General features: G+C 37.0%; 2 protein-coding genes across 3 annotated transcripts in view; both read left to right on the forward strand.

Annotated features, from left to right (window-relative positions):
• LOC147832235 (uncharacterized) overlaps window positions 1-16300 on the forward strand; it is a 165773-nt gene extending 149473 nt beyond the window's left edge. For both annotated transcript variants that reach the window (XR_015518495.1, XR_015518496.1), the window contains exon 6: window positions 15720-16300. The gene's annotated coding sequence lies outside the window, so the exon portion shown is untranslated. The remainder of the gene's footprint in view (window positions 1-15719) is intronic.
• Window positions 1-21316, forward strand: part of LOC147839360 (uncharacterized) — a 963858-nt gene that overhangs the window by 798450 nt on the left and 144092 nt on the right. The window lies entirely within an intron of this gene.

Below are 21316 nucleotides of genomic sequence, written 5' to 3' on the forward strand. Positions count from 1 at the left end.
CTAGTATTTCCTGAAATACCATTCTTTACCTTGCACAAAAATGTAGGCTGATATTACCTGATATTTCATATATTACCAAGAAGCCTGGGCTGAGTACTTGGTTGTCTTATTTCTAGAATGTCAGGTCAATTCACAAGGGTTTATCGCACAATATGTCCCTCTCTACAGAGCATAGGTGTCAATTCCAGTTCCTGGAGGGACGCAGCTCTGCAAAGTTTAGTTCCAACCCTGCTTCAACACACTTACCTGTAGATTTCAAACAAACCTAATGGACTCAATTAGTTTAATCAGGTGGGTTTGATTATTGTTAAAGCTAAACTGGATTTGACACCTCTGCCGTAGAGTCTTACACTTTATCAGTGTAAACCCACCTGGGTTATCATCAGGAAGGTGGTAAGTTCAGTTCCACGAAGTTGTTGACTACCTTCTTGAATGAGACCGTACATCACATCTATGTGCTGGAAGGACTGCACCCCCTTGTGCTGGCCCAACTCAAATGCAGTTCTAGGTGTGCCATGTTTTTTGAAGACCCCTGGTGTTGGCTTGACACAACGTCAACAGTGACTGACAGAACAGGATCCGCCATACTTAACACATATTTGCCAGACATGGCGGCTTTTTTTGCACAATGTGATGTGATGGACAAACAGTTGTTCAGTAAAGTTCTTTAGAATGCAACTGTCACTCCCAGGGGTGGAGTAATTTGGGAGAAGGTTGAACGAGTCTGATCAGGGGTACAGACACGATTTTTACATAGAGGACTGACAACTGTATTCTGCTGCTGTGGGATCAGACACTACTTTAAATAGATTTGTGCAGTAGTCATCCTGTTTACTTCAGATTCTGTTTACCTCCACAGCTGGGGGGGATGGTTTTTGAAATGAGAATTCATGTGGAGAAGCCACAGAAATACTTTGTAGTGCAGTTTCCCCATCACTGTGGCACACAGAGAATGTAGACGACGAGGATGAGTGCATGGATTGATGGGATTCCAGAGCAGCACTTGAAAGGTCTGCAAAGTCTGCGAGCGCCATGTTTCCTTTTTACCAAAGCCAACTCATTAAGACAGACAGAGTTTCCAGGAAGAGCAAGTTTATGGAATACTGTTTGCTCCTCAATACAGTACAGTCTTCTTGATCCCTACTTTATCAAACAAACACATTAGTGGCATCTCGGGGGAGTTTTCCAGCTGCTGAGAATCCTGGCATGGTGGAAGATAAGCAAGATCTAAACATTGTAGATTTGCTATGTGGATCTTTCCTACAGTCTCTGGAATCCCTTTTGATGACACTGTTGTTTCTGGACATGCATTTAAGTTGAGGTGTTTATATTTTCCAAGATGACCTCTTTGCTTTCAGTCCATGTACATTCTTCGTCACACCCTCACTATTGGAGGGAGTTCAGAATCCGAATCAGAATCAGAATTTTTGTTGTATGTTTGTTCTCTGTTGTCACAGATCTCTCAGCCAAGTCCTAGAAATAAAGAGGATAAATGGATTTTAGCACACCCTTGAACACAATGCATGAGAGATTACACTGCAAAAAGATACTTTTAATAAGCAAGTAAACTCATTGCCCTAAAAGTGACAAAATATCTTTGCTTGTAAAAGTAAGCAAACCCATTTTGACTTGGAAACTGTTGCCGTAACATATTTTATTTTTTTTTTTACAATTTTGTGCATTTATTTAATCATTTTAAGGCAATGGGTTGACTCACTTTTTAAAGTAAATTCAACTAATCACATTTTACACTGCTGCAATATTTACGCTATAGGAGCCACTAAAAAGTAATAAATTGTTCATCGTCAAAGGTCTCTTTGTTCCATTAAAATCTAAATATTATGGTAGAGATTTTTGCTTTGCATATACTAAACACATTCTCTCTCTCTCTCTCTCTCTCTCTCTCTCTCTCTCTCTCTCTCTCTCTCTCTATATATATATATATATATATATATATATATATATATATATATATATATATATATGTGTGTGTGTGTGTGAATGTGTGTGTGTGTGTGTGTGCGTGTGTGTGTGTGTGTGTGTGTGTGTGTCTAAAAGTATTCATAGCACTTCACTATTTCCACTTTTTTATGTTACACCCTTATTCCAAAATGGATTACATTCATTTATTTCCTCAAATTCTACACAAAATACCCCATATTGACAATGTGAAATGTTGCAAATTTATTAAATGTAAAAAACCTAAAAAATCACATGTACATTAGTAATCACAGATTTTGTCGTGATGCTGTAAATTGAGCTCAGGTACATTCTGTTTGAATTGGTAAATTCAGTGGATTGGACAAGATCACAATCTCGATTCAACCCCCTATAGAACAGGGGTGGCCAATCCTGTTCCTGTAGAGCCACCTTCCTGCAGATTTCAGTTGCTACCCATATCAAACACACCTGAACCAATTAATTAGAACCTGAGCACCATGTGATAATTACAGGCAGGTGTGTTTAATATGGGTTGCAACTGAAATCTGCAGGAAGGTGGCTCTACAGGAACAGGATTGGTCACCCCTGTCCTAGAAGATCTTAATCCAGCATTTCTACGATTCTGTCAATCATATTTTCATGTTCAGGAGAGAAGCAAAGGTGACTGAACGAGACTTTTCATTGTTTCACACACATTGCTCAGCATACACACATTGGACACCTGCAAATGATGTTAAAACAGTCACATACTGTATTTATAATTCACCCCAAAAATGTCATGTTTGTCTTTATGTAATGCTGTATTCGCGGGCGGGAAATCAAACGTGACGTGAGCTGCTGACCATTAGCTTTTACCAGATAGGGCGGGCTCGCTCTCTACTTAATGATAGACGCGCACGCATCTACTTTAATGAACAGAACCAGCATAGGCTGTGAATAACAGGTAATAAAGTTGTGAATAATATTCAGTTTGTGGTACAGAGTGATCGTTTGTGAGCCATGTAGTGGTATGTACAGCACTTAGCAGTGAAAATGAAACCGTAAGCGTGCACATCATTTAAATAATCATATCCCATTTTAGAGTTATAACTGCGACAAGCATTTGATGTTTTTTCTTTCATAACGAAAACAGAGTTGTGCATGAAAATAAATGTTTACAGTGTCAGTATAACAACACTAGTCTATAAAATGTTGATTTCACAAGTGAATAAAATAATGTTGTCAATGACAGATTGCAAGAGTATATATATAATATAATATAACATAATTCAACATCAAAATTATTATAAGTAGAATATAATTATTTATAGAAACCAGTAGACCGAAACACAATATTATTATTGTTGTTTTACCATGTTTGTGAAAAAAAATTAATACTTGCCGACTCATATTAACCTTTATTTTACATCTACAGAATCGTGAGAAAATTGGGATCTTTGGTTTAAGCAAAAAAACTCAATTCTCATTTTAGCCAGAATCGTGCAGCTCTAGTCTATATAAGGTCCCAGGGTTGACAGTGTATGTCAAAGCACAAACCAAGCATGAAGACAAAGGAATTGTCTTTAGACTCAGTGGTCACTCTGTCTAAGCTCCAGCATTCTTCTGTGGAGAGAGGAGAACCTTACAAAAGGACAACCATCTGTGCAGCAATCCACCAATCAGGGCTGTATGGTAAAGTGACCAGACAGAAGCCACTCCCGCCTGGAATTTGCCAAAAGGAATCTGAAGGACCATAAGAAACAAAATTGAACTGGAGTTGGAGTGAGTGCCAGGTGTTACGTTTGAAGAAAACCAGGCACCACTCATCACCAGGCTAATACCATCACTACAGTGAAGCATGTTGGTGGCAGCATCATGCTGTGCTGATGTTTTTCAGCAGCAAGAACTAGAAGACTATTCAGGATAGAGTGAAATCTGAATGCAGCAATGTACAGAGGCTTCCTGAACGAAAACCTGCTTTAGAGTGCTCTTGACCTCAGACTGGGGCGACTGTTCATCTTTCAGCAGGACAATGACCCAAAGCACACCGCCAAAATATTAATGGGGTGGCTTCACAGCAACTCGTGAATGTCCTTGAGTGGCCCAGCCAGAGCCCAGACCTAAATCCTATTGAACATTTCTGGAGAGATCTGAAAATGACTGTACATCATCGCTTTCCATCTAACCTGACAGAGCTTGAGAGTTACTGCAAAGAGGAATGGGCAAAAATTCCCAAAGACAGGTTTGCCAAGCTTGTGGCATCATATTCAAAAAGACTTGAGGCTGTAATTGCTGCCAAAGATACAATTACTGTGCAAGAGAATGACTGCCAGTCAAATACAACCAAGAACTAATAAAAATCAACACTGCACTCTTGTATATATTTCTAGAGAGCGTAAATTGTCAGAACTACGTATGGCTACATTCTGTCTTTAAAACCAATGCTACGGGCAGTATGATTCTGTAGCTTTTCACGCTATTAGCTGACGACTTATGGCTTTTCGTTGTTACCAGTTTACCCAGTGGCTTGGTGCGTATGTCGGCGAACTTGAGACGCTGAGAGGAGTTGACTTCGACGACAGGGTTTGAGTCTGACAAAGAACGGTTCCAAAAAGCAGGTAAAACAAAAACTAAAGGCAAAAAATAAAACAAACAAGTAAATAGCAGGGTGAGGAAGGGGTAAGATATGAAATTCTGGAAAAAATCAGGCGGTCGTGAGGGCTTTTTTTTATGGATTGCTTTTAAAAACACTGTCGGTTGGATTTAGGCAAAGAGGTGATCGAGTCAATCAATGCTTTTGAAAACACTATTGGTTGTTTTAGGGAAGGGGTGGGTGAGGTTATCGGTCGGTCAGTCAGTCAACAGTGGCCTCTGGTGGATTTACACAATATGAGCAGGAGCTAGAGAAATATGAGATTTGAAAAAGTGTTCACAGCGGCCTCTGGTGTGTTTGTGAATACAAAAACTGCAAAAAAAAAAAAACTGACCTCCTTGGACATATTTTGCGCTCTCTAGAAATTTATACAAGGGTACATTTCAATAATGAGCCTGAGTTGAAAAAAATATCAATAACTGACATAGTTTGCTTATATTAAATAATAATTGTTATTTAAATATTTTAAATTGACTCTTTTCCTGTTTTCAATATAGCGTGTTCCTCAATCTGATGGGTTAATTAAACTTGTAGAGTCATTAAAAGCAAATGTTTTGCAAATGTCCTCTCTGGTAATTACTTTTGGCCAACATTTATGAGGTATATAGGTCTTTATTTGCACACATAATGTAACATCCATGCCCTTGCACCCAGTTTATGGGGTTGTCGTATAGCCTTTCCTGCATTCTCTATTTTTCCTGCATTCTCTACTCTGCATTTCATGGAGGGGGTGTGCGCTCTGTTTCAGAAGGAATTTGGAATCTGACCTTCAGAGAGGTGAACAGGATACGGTTTCAGAGAGTTTGTAATCTTTTCATCGTAATGTCTGAAGTGTGTTAAAGTCCCAAGGTCAGTTTGGCACAGTATGCATTCAAAAATGGTAATTTATTATTATAAATATCAAGTTAAGTGTAGCTGCTGTGTAATTAGTGTGTGAAAATAATAACTAAATAAAACTCAACTGTTTTCTTTATCACAACTTTTCTTTCTAGACTTGTTAAACGCATATGTTTCATGTTGGGCCACACAATTATAGCAGGAGCTTTCTTTTAATGCCAAGAGGATTCCCTCCATTCCACTCGTGCTTTGAATTTTTTTTTTTAAATTCCCAATAATAATGGACAGAGAGGCCAGTAAAGGGTCAAAGGACAAGGATTTGTTGGCATTTAATTTTCGTGGCGTTTAGTCAAGCTCTCTTTAATAACAAATCTTGAAATTCTCTGTTCATTACATACATGCAGTTTATATATCAAATACTCTGGAAAGTAATGTTTGTCAAAAAATAATAATAATAAAAAAATAAAATAAAAAATGCACCGCTCTTCTACAGTTTAAGATTATTTCTTAAATTATTAAAAATGTTAAAATGTTAAAAAAGGTGTCTCTTCCAAATAAATGCTGTGTTTTATTACCTTTGTTTATTCAAAATATTCAGAAAAAAACTATATATATATATATATATATATATATATATATATATATATATATATATATATATATATATATATATATATATATATATATATATATGTATATATATTTATACAACAGTTCTGTCTGGTTCTTGAACCTGGTCGATGATACAGGCTGCCTGTGTGCAGATATAATTGTAGACTTTTAAATATGTAATGTTTGTTATTAATTGAATGTTTGTGTTAATTTGTGTTTGTGGATGTCTGTTTCTGTTCAGTGAATGTAAATGTGGGCTTAGAGTCCGAGACAAATTTCCACATTAGGTGTAAACAAACAACATAATGTACTTTTGAGGCTTTTTTAGTGGAGAATGTAGCTGTTTAGATTGCAACTGCAGTTTATTTATAAGGATAGTGCCTAATTTAAATATTTATAGTTTCTGAGAGAGCGCATCGATGGCCAGCCTGTCATTGAGCAGACCAAAAACGAAACCGACAGAAAACGCATAATAAGCTCTTACAGGAGAGGAAAAATTCAGCGTAATTTTAAACTACAGCTGATCAAATTATTATAAAATGGTAAAAAAAAATTTAAGGTTGTAGTGTTGCGTTTATACCATAGTAATTGTAGTGTTCTGAGTGTGAGATGGGACTGACATATCAGGAATGTATGTATTTTGTATTGGCCACTCTTTGTATAACCCTGAGTTACTCTTTGGTTGGCTATCTGTTTCTAATTAGACATCTGTTTTTGCTAGACTAGATTTGCAGACTACTTCAGTTGACAGAAAGAAAGAAGAAATGCGTGAGTTTATCGTGTGTTAATGTGTTTAGCGTTTTTCTTCATCACAAACAACAGTAATCTGGTAGGGATTGCGTTGTTTTGGTTTTTTCAGGGTTAATTATTGTGATTTTTTGATTGCAACAGGCATTTCCATCGCAATATCACGGCAATTCCTAACGTTTTGATTTAGTAGCTAATTCGTATGATGGCATGCCTCCTTTTTAAAATTGTACATTTTCGTATAACTGAACCCCACTTAGCCACTAAACTGACAAAACGTAAAATACTTAAGTTTCCTTGTGAGATCAGACTGGTATTTCATGCCGTTCAGCCTTATAATCTCAAAATGTGAGCAAAATCAACTGTTTTGTCATCACTTTAGACATTACGCTAGAAAATCATTCAAATAGTAGCTCATAATAGTAAAGTGTAATAGTAAAAGTGACGTTTGTGAAGTAGCAACAGCTACAGATGTGAATGAATGGCGGAAGAAAATAGTTCCTCATACAAAAGGATTTTGAGAATCTGAGTATTTGATTTTCTTTTTTTATATACACGGTTGTGTTGTTGAACTGTTGTATAAACGCAATATTATAAGTTAAGATAAACTATGTATTTGGGCTGAATTTAAACAAACAAATTAAGTAGCACATTAATAAATGTAATTTGTTTAAATTCAACACATATAAATTGTTTGCAACAATTTTGCAGAATCATTTTTTTTTCAGTGTAGATGTTTCTTGAACACTAAATCGGCATATTAGAATGATTCCTGAAATTTCTATTATACTGTATCTTAATATACTAAGTACAACTTTGTTAAGCTCTTGTGACACAAAAGAAATGAGCTCAACAGTCTGACTGTCATGCTTGCTATATTACACACCTTTAAAGATCTATTAATAAGTATTTTAAAAGGTTCTTTAAAGTGGAGTTTTATGTATGTTTATATACAGTTGAAGTCAGAATTATTAGCCCCCCTTTGAATTTTTTTTTCTTTTTTAAATATTTCCAAAATGATGTTTAACAAAGCAAGGAAATTTTCACAGTATGTCTGGTAATATGTTTCATGGAGAAAGTCTTATTTGTTTTATTTCAGCAAGAATAAAGGCAGTTTTATTTTTTTAAACGTCATTTTAAGGTCAAAATTATTAACCCCTTTAAGCTATATTTTTTCTTGATAGTCTACAGAACAAACCATTTTTATACCATAACTTGCCTAATTACCCTAACCTGCCTAGTTAACCTAATTAACTTAGTTAAGTCTTTAAATGTCACTTTAAGCTGTTTAGAAGGGTCTTGAAAAATATCTAGTCAAATATTATGTACTGTCATCATGGCAAAGATAAAATAAATCAGTTATTAGAAATGAGTTATTAAAACTATTATGTTTAAAAATGTGTTGAAAAAAATCTTCTCTCTGTTAGAAAAAAATTGGGGAAAAAATAAACGGGGGCTGATAATTCAGGCGGGCTAATTTAGTGGGTTTAATAATTCTGACTTGAACTGTATGTAATGGTTTTCTATGGCATCATGTGAAAAATTAATGTTGGTTAATTTTGAGTGTTTATTCTTTATTGGAGTTCATTAATTAATGAGGAAAGCAGGTGCCTAAAAGCCATTAATACAAATAACAAAATTATATGACATTTAGATTAGGGATACAACTCCTAATCAATTTTCTAAACTCCGACTTTGTGACCACTGTACCACATGCTGAGTGCTACATATTCATTTAGGCACAGTATATATATTTTATGTTTAGATGTTTATTGTGTTGTCATAGAAAAGCATAATTCTAAGTTTGAAGATGCCAACAGCTCAGAGTACATCACATGCTGTCATCTCAAAATTACAGTAATTACGAGCTGTGATCGCAGCAACTGATAAATACAAAACACATAGAACAGTATCTCTTTATTACACACTTTCAGGTCGTGATGCCATGGAGTAGCAATTACTACTTTACCGTATCTGTACTAAATTCATAAATCACAAGCATCATGTTTGCCAGCTTTTCACACATGTTCTGCCACTTTTCGCAGTGTTCTGACGTTCAGAAGCTCATTCTACACTTTCCACATTAGATTTTTTAGTAACAACTAAAAACATGAATCAAATATGAAAAACTGCTAATTAGAGATTGTAGCCCCCCCATTATTTCTACTCCACCCCCATAAAACTTTTGCAATTAGTTCCTAAACTTTAGACTAAATTACTGCAGTCCCCTTTTATATTTTAGATGAAAACGGCGGCAGAATTCTGCTCTTCTCCATCTTTTTTTCATTTGATCAGCAAAACAGCTGTGCAGAGTAAGAGAGCAAGGGGTGTGTATATCGATGTCGTGTGTTATAATATCTGCTTATTTACAGTTCTTTGCTATCAATACACTTGTATCACATGTACCCCAATGTCATGGAGTAGCAATTGGGTTTCCTCAGCGCTCACCTCATCAGCACAGCAGTTTTCTCCAGAGAAAATGTTACTCTTAATAAACATTTTGCTGTTTTTATTTAAAAATTCATATAAAACACATTACAGTGCATGTGCCATTAACTATAAACACAGAAAGGATTAAACATAGTGACAGAACCACTTACGTAGTTAATGTTCTAGTGTTTTTTCCACATGAAAAAACACCCATATAAACATATGTTTAAATAAAGGTTTTGATATAGATTTTCAATATATGTGACTTATAAAATTGGCTGTTTTTATATATTATATGTGCATATAATATAGGAAAACAGTCAATTTTATGTACGTCTCCAGGGCTTAACATTAACTTTTTTGATCACCAGCCACTTTGGCTAGTAGATTTCCAACATTACTAGCCACTCGCCAGTTTCACTAGCCACACTTTAGTTAGCTTTTTGTCCAGTCTATTTCAAACTTATCACACTGTTTGCATTTCCAGGAACAGTTGCTTCATGCAAGGAAACAGTAACGCGCACACTTTTTAAAGTCGCTCGCATCACATCACCTGTGATCATCCTCTCAGTCTGTATTAATCTCTTTTGCTTGCGTGAACACAATTATTTTTGTCAGTCATGCTGCTTCTCGATTCTAAGATCACACTGGCACGCATATTGGGTCATCCTTATTGTTGAATTCTGCTTTTAAGAAAACTAAAATGTTTTAATTATTTTTTAAAAATTATTAGTGGGAGTGTTTGTCTAACCCGCCACAGCTGAAATCCACCCACATTTGGTGGGCTGGCAGGTGTTAATGTCAAGCCCTGTATGTCACATATATTAAACACCTATATCAAAACCTATATAAAAAAACATTTATGTTTATATAGGTTCTTTCCATGTGGGCTCTCATTTATTTGCCATAGTTAAATTCCATAACATGCCAATTACACGTGATACCAATTTCAAGTGTTCGTACATACATATGTTTTTTGCATTTTTTTATATACATTGCTTTGATAATAGAAAATTTGAGCTAGGCATTATGTATAAAGTTGCCAAAATGAGATATGAGCTATGTAGGAGACATATCTTGTATGTACTGTACATATAGGGCTTATATGTGGATATAAAGAAGCAATACAGGCCACCTAAAATATAAAAAATATTGTATTGCTATTAGTACTGTATATGTAGCTGTATACAGTTATACAAAAACAGGTATACAAAAAAACTATAGGTGGATGAAAGAGTCAGAATGGAAGCTCTCCAGCCGTCTCACTGAGCATGTGCAGATTCAAGTTTACGTTTGTGTGTAATCACAATGTAACCAGCCAACAGCTTCCACTCTGGCTTTATGAGCATGTGTGGGAGTTTAGTGTTAGTCAATATTTGTCTCAGCGTGTGAATTACGTGCGTCGCTGTGTTTACATTGCCTCAAACATTTACAAGTAGCCTCAAACATTCTGTCGTTACAATATTTTCCCATGCGCCTGTCTGTCTGTCTATCCGCCTTGATCACATTAACCTCAATGACAGACATACAGGAAAATGGCTTGATTGTGCTGCTAAATCGAATCATCTGTCAAAGCTAATTTGAAGTGGTTTGTGTAAATTTGCCACTGCTGCTAAATTAATGATCCTCTAACATATCTCGTAGCATATTTGGACTAAAAGCTGAGGAAACATGCTCTGTTAGTCTATGAACTGAGGCAAAATTTTCCTTTTCAATGCAGCAGATTTAGTTTTGTTTTTCAGGGTAGCTAAATAGTGTTTCAGTGTGGCGCAACACGTGATCACTTAACAAGAACCTTCTCTCCTCTTGTGGTTTATCAAACAAAGTAGAGTTGGGAAAATCTCTGGTTTAAACAGCACCAGCAGTGACTCTCTGTCTTTAATGACTGTTGGTCAATGTCTTACTTTGGCCTTCAGTGTGTGTGGAAATTGTAAAAGGATGTGACCATTTGTGCATAAAGGGAAAGTGGATACGTATAAAGGCCAGTTGAGTTCATTAACATACGTCACACAATGGTAAAACATTGTTGAGTTTTGTCGGATCATTGTGTAAGCGTTGTCAGCGTCTCTTGCTAATGGCTGCTGTTTGTTTTAACCAACTGAACATGTTGTAATTTGTTGGGTCCTGGAATATCTGAGCAGTGACATACTGTAATTGGGTGATTGATTTGCATTGTTCTGTGTCTACTGGTGGTGACATGGCGGCTCAGTGGTTAGTGCTGTCGCCTCATAGCAAGAAGGTCACTGGTTCGAGTCCTGGCCCTGACCCGTTTGCATTTCTGTGTGGAGTTTGCATGTTATTCCCATGTTCGCGTGGGTTTCTTCCAGGTTCTCCAGTTTGCCCCACAGTCCAAAGACATGTGCTTAAGGTGAATTGGGTAAAACAAAAATTGCCCGTAGTGTGTGTGTGTGCGTGTGTGTGTGTGTGTGTGTGTGTGTGTGTCCTGGAAGGACATCTGCTGCGTAAAACATATGCCATAAAAGTTGCCGATTTATTCTGCTGTGGCATCCACTGATAAATCAGAGACTAAGCCGAAGGAGAATGAATGAATGAATGAATGAATGAATGAACGAACGAACGAACGAATGAATGAATGAATGAATGAATGAATGAATGAATGAATGAATGAATGAATGAATGAATGATCGAATGAATGAATGAATGCATGTGTCTGCTGGTGCAGAATTGGTTTTAATAATGCAAACTGAACTATAGCAAAAGAGAGCGAAATGGGTAATATATGTACTCCAGTATATTTGATGGTTAGCTGGGTTTTCATCATCCAGTGTTAATGTGCATTTTGAAGCATCGCATGAGAAAGGATGATGTGATGTGAGTGATGGAAATGGCAAATTTCAAACAAAAAGTTTTTGCACTGGCGGTTGAAGCGGTTTTGCATTTGTGTGAAAAGGTTATTGCAAATAATGGGAGATGAAAATCCATTTGTTGAATAAACAACATGACATATCTGACATAAAGAACGATACACTAATGTTCGTAATTCTTTAATACTTGCCTTTTGTATCATTGGTTATTATGTAGGGATGTCCAGATCCGATCAAGTGACTGGAAATCTGGCCCAATCATGTGGTTGCAGATCAGAATCGGACATTAGCTCCCGATCAGGACTTAAATATATATATATATATATATATATATATATATATTCAACGTGGCACAGAGTTAGACCTCTTTCTTGACTTCACACAGAAACAGCAACGTGTGCGGCATGACATCACTTTGTTGCAGAGACACTATTGGTTAAAGGTCTGCAGAGTAGAACACAGAGGCAGCTTGAAGCGGAAAGCACGAGTATGTCTGTGATTAACGACTATGCCATAGCAAACTGTGAGATATGTAAACTTGGGATTGCCTGCCGGGTATTTTAAGTGGAGGTGCTATTTGTTTTCAATATTAGATTTTTGATGGATTTTGGTTGCCATACCTGACGTATCAATTTCATTATTTAATGTCAATAATGCTTGACATTGGATTTTGGTCACTTTCCAACACAACCTAAAATCAACCAAATATCAACGTCACTTCACGTCATTACTGGACATCAAAATAACGTTGTCCTTAGTGCTGGCTAGACATTGAATTTTGATCACCTGACGTCACAACCTAAATCTAACCTAATATTAACGTCTTATGATGTTGTTTGCCTGCTGGGCAATAACTAAATGCACTACAGAATGTTACGTTTACACACATCCACAAATTACATGTAAATGCATCAGCTTAAGCAGGTCGCACACCAGAAGCGCCGCTCGGCGGCGCACCGCGCAGCGCCACGCAGCGCCATGCATTTTAGAATTCTAAACATAGGTTTCTATCAGGATACACACACCGGCGCCGCAAGTCGGCGGCTGTCGGCGGCGCCCGTCCACGGCTCAGGACACAGTTAATTTTTCAGCCGCGCCACAGAGCGCCATCTGATTAGTTTCATGTTAAATATCATTCGAATGTGCGCGTCTGGTGTGCGATACTTTAAACTGTCATGTGCGCGCCGTGTCGCGGCGCCGAGCAGCACTTCTGGTGTGCGACCTGCTTTACAGAGTAAAACTTACTACTCACTACTCTTGAGTACTTTTGAAAGGTCTACTTTTTACTCGTACTTTAAATAATATTCACAACAGATACTTTTACTCTGCTCACACTACAATTTTAGGAAAGTAATGGTACTTTTACTTGAGTACTCTTTCCACCACTGAGAATGTATAGGGTATGTAGTTGCAAATACTTAAATGTACATGACATGCTCTGTAATTCAGAACATTAAACAAAGTGCGATTTAATCACTAAATAGCCAATAAATAATTTAAATACTTAAGCTGTTTAAATAGAAATGTTCATCAAAAATGTCTTCTTCTAAGTTCAACAAAGGAAATTAAAAGATTTGGAGCAAAAACTATAAACCATGACATATTTGTAATTTTCAGACAAACAATCATTAATTTACTTTAAATTTAAACTGCTCTCATAACTGCGATGAAAAGTGTCAAAGTTCCTGCTTGAAATGTTTGCATTACCCAGACAGGCCCTTTTGTCTGCTAGGCATATGAGAACAATCACCAAAAAATACTGTGGACCTCATCTATTGGAAGTTCTGAACTTCAAGGCTTTATCTCACTCTGTCACTTTGCTTTCCATGTGAAATATGACAGTGATGTCATGCACAGCCAGCCAAACAGTGACTCAGTGCCTGGATCCCCATAAAAAAGGCAGAACAGATGAACTGGGGTAGAATCTCGATGCTTAGCGTGTGGCCTCAGGGCTTGTTGACAATTTGGTGGCCCTTTATGAATCTGTTGTGGATTTATTGGTTTGAATGTGTCTGAAATTCTGAAAGTGCTCCCAGAGTGATTCTGGTATCACTCAGACTATACAGCTGGATCAGTGTGCGGGCGTCATGACTCCCAAAACCATGTGGCAAAGCTTTTATGACTTTACAACCAGCCTACACTGAATGGTGGCGCATTTGGAATCTTAGTTTTCATTTTAATGTTAAATTAAATATTATTGATGTATAAGGGGCGGTTCAATCCATTGTGGCGACCCCAGATTAATAAAGTGACTAAGCTGAAAAGAAAATGAATGAATGAATGATTTATAAGGTGAAGCGCTGTAGGCAAACACCTTGTTATTTCATGCACCTATCAATTTTGAGATTGATTTTGGCCTTTTAGGCTATTCGCAAAGTGTTTTTTCACAGTCTAATAGAAATAAAACGTACAAAATAGACTTTAAAGTGATTATTTTATTAAAAGTTGTCAATTTGTACCTGCAGATTTCATTTACGATGCATTTTAAAGGCTGTTTTCTCAGAATGATTTTTTTTTTCTGGCTGCACTGAGCCATAAATCTTTACTTCAGCAGCACTCGTATGAACCAAACTTGACATTGTTATATTTTGATATTTCATTTATGAAGGTTTTTGCTAAAGGATATGTTCATTAATAGTTTTTCTGATGGCTTACAACTATTTAATTAGCAAAAAAGCATCATTTAAAAGCTTTTGACTCTAATTTGTAAAAACAAATCATGATTTTTGTGATTGGCGTATGCTAAAAAGTGCATGTTTAATTAAATAATTCCCTATTTACATATTTAAACAATACATTTTAGAATATTGCAACACAACCTATTCAATAAACTTGTAAAGTACTGTATGACAATAAATATTAGTTAGTTTTTTATCTTAAAAATGTTGCCAAACTTCGACATATGCTATCAATGTCTGACGCAGAAAAGCTTATTCATGTTTTCATGACCTCTAGGTTAGACTATTGTAATGCGTTACTAGGCGATTGCCCTGTTGTCCTAATTAACAAACTTCAGCTAGTTCAAAATGCAGCTGCTAGAGTGCTTTCTAGCTTTTTTTGTGCATCAAATGACTTTTGTGCCGACTGGCATTAGAATTTTGGGGTTTTAAATATGTATAGGGTTTGAAATGAGTTTTTAAAAGTGATATATGTGATGAAATTGAATGTATTTGTGTTGTCTGTTTTTTATGTGTTGTGTGTAATGTGAACACTGATGTGGTTGTTTGGTGAGGCCAAAGATAAATTTCCACTTGTGGACAATAAAGAAAGAAAGTAGAACAAAGAAAGCTCCCTATTAAATAGTGTATAAATTAAAACATTTTATTGACTACATACAAACCCCTGAATGGCTTAGCTACCCAGTATCTGAGGGAGCCCCTTGTGGATTACAGCCCCTCACGTTCACTACGCTTAATTAAGTATGTACAATTGATTATTCCAGGAATGTCAAAATCACCTGTAGGCGGTAGGTCTTTCTTTAATCTGGCACCTAAACTCTGGAACAGCCTTCCTGGCACAGTTTGGGAAGCAGACACACAGACACATCTCTTTGCATTAGCATACACATGAAAACCCTCTAAAGGATTGTTAGTTTGCATTATTTAGGAAAACTGGAGCTTGAAACATTTCCCCAATAGACATTATAATTTGAACTGCATCTGCGCTTATGTTAGTCTGTTTTTATTATTTCGAAGATTTCCATAATCCTGGACCAGGTCATATCCTGAGCAGCTGCTGTGGTGGTCATGGAGAAGTGGAGAGCATGAGACTGATTCCTGTAAGACCCCAGTGACAGATAAGTCTTCACATTGATCCTGAAGGGCCAGCCTGTACACCAGTCTGTGACCTCTCCCACCTGCAGCTTCTCCATTGTGGACGTCCAGCGCTCTCCAGCCTCCGGTGCCTAGATAGTAGCTCTGCACAAGAAGTTTGGCCATAGAATATATGGTTGTGCCCAACTGAGCCTGATTTCTCTTGAGGTATTTTCCTTCACTTTCATCAGTTGGTGAAGTTTGCTCCTCGCCACAGTCGCCACTGGCTTGCATGGTTCGGGACTTGTGGAGTTGCACATTGGGGGATTTGCTCTTCAGTGTTTGGACTCTCAGCTGTGAAATTTAAACCACACTGAACTGAGCTAAACTGAACTGAACTCAAACTCTCTAAAAACTGCACTGACAGTTTCAATTTACTATAATCTTCTATGTTAAGCTGCTTTGACACAATCTACTGTACATAGTAAAAAAGTGCAATAGAAATAAAGATAAATTAAATTGAATTAGTTGTTGTTGTTGTTGTTTTTTACTCCATTCACCTCCAGTTTTCCTGTATACCTAAATAGACAGAGCATGGCACTAACAACACTGAGGTTTGATTCAGGGAACACACTGACTTTTCAAATGTAAATTCAATGAGCATGATTTAAATAAAAGTGTCTGCCAAATGTGAAAATGTAAAGACTTTGAGCATCTTGGCTCATCTGATATCACACTCCTAAGGCCTTGCTGCGTCACGAGTCAAAGGGTGGACCACGAAAAAGCCAAATGGAAACTATTTTCTCCCAGTTTGTGGTAAATGTAATTTGTTGTGAAAAGCACACTCGGTCGATCATATGAAAATGTGCGGCTGTTTGATGTCAGGATCCTCTGAGGAACTTTGGCACGGTCAGGAAGTAACCCATCTTGTGAAAATCTACAGTACATTATCGATTCAACACACCAGGGAAACCATACATAAAGCAGAACAGCCTGTGTAATGCACATGAAAATCTGCATGTGATTCAAAACACTGGCATACAGTGTGTGGCCAGACTCCAGTGTTTTGGTTGCTCAAAAAGATGAATGCAAAGAAAGAACTTTCGTGTAAACTATTTTCCACAAAGTAGAGTGTTAGGTGAAGTTCATCCAAAAATGTCAATGTCAAGAAAGAAAAGGACAGAAGAAAAGAGGGAGATTAAACTTGAAAAATAAAATTTAAATGATAAGTATGATGGGAATGCTACTGTCAGGCAATCACCGGAGTCACCCCCAAGTCACCTGAACGTACTCACAGCCGATCATTATCACCTGATTACTATTTGACTGCACCACAGACACACACATACAGTATAAAGAGCACTCACCTTTACTCTTACTTTACTCGTTGTTGTTCCTAATATCTAGTGTCATTTTTTGATCTCCAGCATGCGACTGCTCTTCAGTGAGCCTTCTCCTGGTTTCCAGTGAGTTCTGGTATTTGTATCTGTATGTACTGAATGTTTTCCTGAATTTCCCTTCTCGTATGCGTGTCTGCAACAGACTTCTCTACATATTCCTAAACAGACAGTCAAGAATCTACAGTTAAGTTTTTTTTTTTGACAATGCTCAATAAATACTTGTGTATTCATACTTCTGTACTGTTCCTTTATGAGATGTGACCGCTACACTTCTTAAATGTTTCTACTCTAAATGCCTTTTCATATATAAATATTTTGCTTACCCCATTGGCAGATGTTTTAGCTTGTTTGCCCTTCCAGCTGCAACTCAGTACTGGAATCCTCCATACATACTTTTACACACATACACTTCTGCCAATTTGGTTTATTCAATTCACCTATACCGCATATCTTTTGGACTGTTGTGGAAACCGGAGCACCCAGAGGAAATTAATGCGAACACAGGGAGAACATGCAATAGACAAATACCTGCAATACTGGGAGAAATGGATTGTACTTATGCCTTACACGGTTTAAACTGATCTTCATATGTCTTTTATAATGTGACCTGTAAGGAAATATGCGACCAGTTAACTGTTCATTTAAGTTACGGTGAGGTGTTGTATTTTATTTTATTATTTTTTTTTTCATTATGTATTATTTTTATTTTTTTTTATTTTCATCTTTAGAAAAGAGAATTCAAATAAAGTATAAAAAAGATAACCATATTAGCATTGTCACATGATACTTTTTTGTTTATTATTAGTGCACTCTGCAGCTACTTTAAACGGTTGAGCTCTATAAATTCAGGTGATTTCTAATCAGCTGTAAACGTTTTTATTATTCACTAATTAAAAAATTATAAATTCTGAAAGCAGTTCCAATTATATAATTTTCATGCTGTTTACATTAAGACAATCACGTTAAGAACAGTAACTACTGTTTAAAGATATATTAGTCATATTAGCATCTGTTTTTAAAAAGCATGCACTCCAGTTTTGTATTTTATTGTTATTTTTCCTGTATATATAATTATTTTTCAAGGGTTTGTAACTTTAAATGGACAAAGTGCAGAGATTTGACAGGAAATCATGGGGAGCAATGAAGGATAGGCAAAGGACCTCGAGCACCAGAGAATCAAATTTGCATTACTGTAAGCACCTTGGTGCAATATGTTGGCGCACTTAACCACTACCCACATAACAAAATATCTCTGGCCCAGCTTTAACTCACACAATCAGCTTTTGCTTGGCCCACATGCTACAGTGAATTATGGTACATGACCTGACCAAATCTGGCTTCCAGACAAGGGCCAAACACAGACCCTATCTGGGACAAGTCTCAGCTAAGTTAATAACCCATAACTGAGCCTGAACTGGGCCAGATATGTTGGTGTGTCACTACTGCAATGAAACTGATAAACCCACGAATCATTGCGCTTTAGGTGTGCTATGGGCATGCTTTTTCTCTAAGCAACTTGATTGATAGAATTTTTTTTCCTTTAATTGAAAATAATAAAAATTGTATTTAAATGTGGGTCAAGATAGGCCAAACATTCATGGCCCACATATCAATTAATATCATCTGAGCCAAATACTACATTTTACATCTGGCCCAAGTATTGTGTGCCACCTTAAAGACGGTGCCACCTCTGCCAAACCAGGGCCATGTTTGGCCCACATGCTGTATGCATGTGCCGGATGAATGCCTGCTGTGCCAGATTTATGCCAAATCTGGGCCAGAATTCTTTGCTGCTTGGGTAGGCTACTGACGCTGACTTTTGTTGTTTTTATAAAGTGAGATGACTGATTGGCTGTAAGTGATTTTATCATTCACAAGCTGTACAAAAATGTTCTGAAAAAATCCAATGATTCTTCTCTGTCCATCCTTAAGTGTAATTTTCTATTATTAGCCTATGTACTTTTAATGTGTTAACTTCATTACAGTTTCATGCTTAGAGTAAACATTACAGAATTTACTGATTCAGAGCATTATTAATTTATCATTCATTGTGTGAATAGGCCACACCCTACAAGATAAGACTTTGAGGTAGCAAAAACAAACTACAGTCAAAATGACAGATAGAAACTGTTCAAAGCAGCTTTTATATTACTTAATTACTTGAGAAAAAAGGCAACTTGCTATGGCAGGTTTTAGTCCATTGGCACCATGATAAATACATCCCTGCTGCAAGTTGGCAGATGAGCTCCAAATCTGCAGTCAAGTCTCTTACAGCACTCGAGGGTTTCAACTTTCCTCCCTGCAGAGACGAAAGAGTCCAGCCAGACTGTCAATCTTCTCATACGCAGCACATACTGGCTGAAAAACAACGCACAACGCACTGTTTTCTTTCCTTCAACACCACTTTTCCAGCACTTCCTCGTCTAATTTCATCACACAGAGTTGCATTGTCTGGTCTTAGCGCACATACGTATTTATTTATTCAAACGTGCAGTGAATTGTATGATTTTGGAAGAGCGGATCACATCCTCTGAGGGTTTTCAGATGTCTCTTCAGACTGCACTCCCTATGACAAGGCCAAACAGATGTAAATAAGAACAACAGATCATTGTAAAAACTTGTCTTGATTGGTGTTTTTGTTTTACCTTCTTGAAGGGATAATTGGAAGTCCAGAAGGCATTTTTTGTGGAGAAACAACAATACTTTTAAAAAGCCCCTTGTATGCATTAAAAAGGGTCATATTTTGGTTTTGGGGATCTCCAACAACAGGCTGATATGCATTCAAGGTAAAAAAAAAACACTTTAATGGTCTTATAATATGTATTTATTTTTACCTAATTATCCTAATGACTCCCATATGATTCATTCAGCGATTCATGTTCGCAAACCCCTCCTTAGCGTGAAGCTAATCTGCACTGATTGGTCCGATGACCCAGTCTGTTGTGATTGGTCGACTCCATTCAGTGTGAGACAAAAGCTGCGTCCCAAATGGCACACTATACACTATGCACTCATGCACTATGTACTCATGCACTTACACACTCAACAGGATAGTACATGTATGTAGTGGCGTCCCAAATGGCACACTAATGTTTTTTTACTAAGCGGAAATTCAAACCGTTTCCCTGACGGTTTGACAGTTGCCAAATCAGTTAAATAAATGACCGAAGTATCAAATAATACCTGCCGCGAGTATTGCCGCATTCACCATCGGGTGAAAATAAATAAAGTTATTCAACATGTGCGTCCGATAGCTCCGACCCTTCCGCTACGTAAGCAAACCTGCGGTCGTTGAGTGCGTGAAGTGTCCATCATTACACACTTCATTTTAGCGGCTGAATGAGTGCATCATCCAGGTAATTAAAGTGCACTTATTATTTTTAGAGTTTTCAGTGTGAACACACTACTTATACTATTTATACTACAAAATGGCATACAATAGTGCATAAGCATGTGATTTGGGACACGGCTAAAGAGAAATGCCCACCATGACTTATCAACATTGTTGAAGCAGTCAGAGTGCAGAGTGTATGTGTGAGCCCAATGCAGGAGTACATTAAAGCAATGCAGTTTAACAGCAGCAATTATTGCTCAATTCTTAATCATAAGTAAAAATAGTGACACACATTCAGTATTAATCCACACAGTGACGAAAGCTGAACTGTTTTGAAACTTGTCTGCTGCCTGTGTGTAGGAACAGCTGACGGTGGCCATACCAACGACAAACAGCAGTGATAAAACTGCTGTGATAAAACAAAGCAGCATGCGTTTTCAACATAGTTTTAGATGTGATATGGGATTATAAAGCGTTAATTAGATACAGTACAAGCAGTTACAAGTAACAAAACACTATTAAATACATAATTTGCAAACTAGAGAAAACAAGAAAGCAACCATTTTAAACGCACTTACACATGTTAAATGGAGGAAGGAGCTGATCCATGCACTGATAAAGTTCCTGTCAAGCTCTGACAAAGTCCCATTCATCACTTGTCTTTTTTTTATCCTTCCTTTAACAAACGGCTGACGAATCCCCTGTTATAAGCATGTAGATTGCTGAAGCACTCGTCAGAAAAATGACAGGAACACAGCACAAGGCTGGGGCTATAATGCTGAGGTATTTTTGCAAAAATAAACTTC

Source organism: Danio rerio, chromosome 20, assembly GCF_052040795.2.
Source record: "Danio rerio strain M-AB ecotype USA chromosome 20, GRCz13ab, whole genome shotgun sequence".
In the NCBI taxonomy this organism is placed as follows: Eukaryota; Metazoa; Chordata; class Actinopteri; order Cypriniformes; family Danionidae; genus Danio; species Danio rerio.